Raw genomic sequence first — 4561 nt, 5'->3', positions numbered from 1 at the left:
CACACACACAGTGGGGCAGTGGTGGGCCAAAGGTTAGAGAAGCGAGCTTATGACCGGAAGGTCCTTGGTTCAATCCCCGGGACCGGCAGGATAAATCTGGGTGGGGAAAGTGAAAAGGCAGCGCTTGCCCCTCCCTCATTACCACCACTGAGGTGCCCTTGAGCAAGGCCCTTAACCCCAACTACTCCAGTGGAGCTGATCAGTGGCCAGCAGATCAGACTGTGGTTGTACTGGTCAGCTTCCAGGTGTGAATGTGAACAGGGCACTCCTGAAAAAGAGAGCATTCCTCTCAGTGAGACTCCCCCTGTATAAATAAAAGGTAAAAAAAATAAAAAATAAATCTATTATATATGATCTGTTTCAGCATTTGACATTTCCACCAAACTACTACTTTTCTACGATAAATCAAAACAAGTACAATGGAAATATGGGCTTTGTGTGTCTTGTTAACAATATTATGAAATGGTCATTTGTAGACTAGCCATATTATATGCCGTACCATGTCTAATAAAGGCATATCAACTCGTACAGTTTTTCATCTGTTCCTCTGTCCAACAATCAATCAATCTATCCATCAGTGGTGTTTGATTTAATTCCCCTTTTTCACATCACCCATATTTGTCTAAAAGGCAGGAAGTAACACATGTGCAACCAAAACCTAAATGAGTGCCCCAGCACTGGGACATCTAAATGGATTTGAAGTTGGAAACCCTCATTAATGTTTTCCTTGCTCCTGTGTAACTTCCTGCCTTTTAGACACAAAATAGCTGATGTGAAAAAGGTCAATTGTGAAAGGAAGATGATGATCACTGGAGACAACATGACTAGTGCTATGTGATAACAGCATGCCATTTAAGTTGCACTGAAATATGTTTTTTTCTTCTTCTTTTAGCTCGTTCAAACTATCATACCAAACCATGTACCGATTTGACAATTTATGACGCACACAAAAATCTAAATATCATTACTTCCTGGAAAATGGAAAGTCTTTAGTGGTGACTTCATCTTGTACCAGGCAGTGTAAACCATCACAGTCAGTCAGCCCCTTTCATCAAATATGATGAAATATGCCTTTCTCTCCCTACCTGACATCCCATTAGCTTACAGTACATTTTTGAATGATGCTTGTGCTTTTCTGCTAGAAGAGGGAGGTAGTCGTCATCCTCATCAGGCCTGGACATGCCAGTCAATTGGCTTTGGCAAAATCAGACCCACGCGTTGAGGAACAAAAGCCCATCTTTTCAGTTGAGAGGGAAATTGTGAAACAATTTTGGAGGCTTGGCATCGAGTTATTTGATCAAGTTTTAATCACCAAAACCTTTTGACAAAAGTGGGCGAGGCATCATTGATTCTTTCCACACCCTGTGATACTGAACAGAATAAGATTAACTACACTAAATATGACATTGTTTCAAGGGATAAAAGCCTAAACTACCGGTATATCATGTAGTCTGCAATGATATAAAGACTGCAGAATAATGGCTGGAAGCATCATGTTCCTCTTAGCTGTTGTGTTGAGCCTTACTTGACTATTACACTGTGTTGTAAGTAATGGTATATCTTCTCTGGACATGCCAAAACACTGTTCACTAGTTATCTTTTGAAATTTTATTTCATAGATTTATTGTTTGGCTTCACTTCAGACATCTCAAGTTTTTTTTTTATTACAATACTAGGCTGGTGGATGATGAAATGATGTAACAATACACCACATACAACACCAGTGCATAAGGACCTAAGTGCAACAAGAAAGAAAAATGTAGTACACAACTCCTTATACAATTAGACTGACTTTTGTGTATTTATTTTTATGTATGGCTTTGGGGAAGAAGCTCAGCTTAAGGCGTTCTATCCTGCCTCCTATAGTGACCTGTACCTTCTGCCAGAGGCGAGAAAGAATTGTGATGTTTGCACAATAGAGGAATAAATCACACAATTAAGACAACTCAAACAAAAAAGCCTTTCCAAATGAGAATGCTTTAAGAAGCTGTTTGTGTGAGATTTGTGTGTTGCGTGACAGTCTGTGGTTTGGTTGGGTGCAGCTCTATAAGATTTGTCTAAGATTTCACTCTGAGCAGCTTCCGCAGGTTACTGAGGGGGCAATAACATTTGAGATGCAGGATGAGGATTGAGTTTTGTTGAACACAAAATATGGTTGATACATGTCACTGGGATATCTGATTACAAATGTGCTCACTCTGTGTGTGTGTGGGGGGGGGGGGGGGGGGTTCTCTGCCATCTTTTCAGTTCAGAGGAAATTGTGAGAGGAGACTCAGAGGCTTGGCACCGAATTATCTGATCGAAGTTTCATTAAGATCATTTCTTATCACCAAAATCTTTGAAGAAAAACAGGAAAGTTGGACACAGGATCATTGATTCTTTCCATAGCCTGATACTACAGAGAGAATAAGACTATTACACTAGATGTGACATTATTTCAAGTGATAAAAGCCTAATGCAGTCAGCAATGCATATAAAAAACTGCAGGATGGTGGCTGGAAGCATCATATTCCCTTTAGTTGTGTTGAGCCTATCATATCTCCTTTGCTCAGTGTCGGTGTCTTATCATCCTGGCTGTTGGCTCAAAATTGTGTCCTGAGCATCTCTCAGACATCAGTCAGGCGCTTTACAGACAAAACAACATTCAACCATCATTTCCAGTGAGGCAATGAAGAAAATTGATTATCTGTTGGTTTATGCAGAAATCACAGATTATGAATAGCCTACAAGTTTAGACATTTCAAAATGAAGGTTGATGATTGTTAGCCTACAGACAATTGCAATACATAGAACAATACATACAGTACAATTAATCTCTAGTATATACATTAGGATATAAACACAATATATAATATATCTTGTGAAATTTGGATCTAAACAATGTGTGTGGGGGTCATTCTTATTGTGTGATATCAATTGTGTGATGTTTCTCAAAGCAGGTCTTTTTACATGTGCATCAATTACAGTAGATGATTCATGTGATGATCAGTAGAACATTGACCTACAGTTATTCTCATTATTGTTACCCTTTTCATATCAACGATCCCTAATTTACGACACATTAGATTCACGGACCACCATTTGATGACCCCCCCCCCCCCCTCTGACACTGACCCAGATTAGATTTCATTAAGTTAATGCTTAATAAACATGAACTAACCGTTAATAGTTAACTAATGTGTCTAGTAATCATTTATTAATGGTGTTCATGTTAACTAGGTATTGATTTATGCATTGTTTGATAGTTTAGTTAAGTTCAGGGTTATGGTTAGAGTTAATAAACTAACTAAGGGTTAGTTAATGCTTAGTAAGCATTAACTAATGCTTATTAAGGCTTAACTAACTGTTAATTTTGTGACTCATATTGTAAAGTGTTACCAATATTTGCATTCTTCAACATTCTCTCTCTTGTGTTAACGAAGTAGGCTAATGGTGAAGTTTAACAATTCAATTTGCTGGGGAACCCCCCCAAAGACCGCCAGTGGCCCCCTGGACCCCATGCTGGGAACCACTGCTCTACACTATTGTAATGTGTTGGTTGATGATAAATTGCAGAATATCTGTGAACAACACATAAACAAATTCTTTCACACTGACACATTTCAGATGTGTCATAATAAGTGTGTTTTGTGTGCCTGCAGTTGTTGACAAAGAGCATTCTCGTAATTACAGCCCGCATGTAATTATAGAGAAAGTGGAGAAAGTGGAAATGTACTGGAGAAAGGCGTCATACAGCACCCACAGGACTCCAGCGTATCATTGAGAAAGCATTCTATCACAAATTATATTATCCTGATGTATATATTTGATTTATGAATGTGCATCAACAGCAATTGTTAGGATCGCTCTGAAACAGAATATCCAAAGGGTGATTTTGAAGATTTTTTCAAGATTTTTTGAGATTTAAATGCTAGTGACACATCTCACACTTGTGTTTGTCACAAAAACAAACACAAGTCTGGACAAAAACAATGCAGACAGTTGTGTCTGCATCAACCTGGATATCCCACAGACTTCATACACTGAAAGAGAGATAAGGCAAACAGAGCTTACTCAAACTGCCTGGATGCTGATTCACTGAGACAATCATGAGAAATCTTTGCCAGGAACCTGGTTTTGCCAGGAGGGAGAGCACACGGCTCACAGTCTGGTAGCAGTGCATGAGTCATGGCTCTCATGAATTGACATGACTTTAATTTCTCTTCTTCACAGTGCATGTTGAAACGGAACTATGTTTTCGTCATTTGGCTTTCGTCATTTGGCTGTACTGTGTACAGTGATTTGCATATATTCTCAATTACTGGATATTGCTCATCATTTGACTGTATAAACTGCAGTATTCCATGAACAAAACAGATCCCCTAGAATCGCCCTGCAGTGGAAATTAACTTTTCTCATCATTTTCCAAGATAATATTTATGAAAGTAGAAATTTACTTTTTTCTACTTATCATTTTCCAAGATAATATTTATGATACAGAAGAAGATACAGAAACCAATGCAGCTGGTGGCTAAATAATCCCTGATAATTCTTTGATCAAAAATCTTTGCTGAAGTTACTC

Source organism: Poromitra crassiceps (genome assembly GCF_964638095.1).
Source record: "Poromitra crassiceps genome assembly, chromosome: 10".
Classification (NCBI taxonomy): domain Eukaryota; kingdom Metazoa; phylum Chordata; class Actinopteri; order Beryciformes; family Melamphaidae; genus Poromitra; species Poromitra crassiceps.
Note: the sequence above shows the minus strand (reverse complement) of the source record.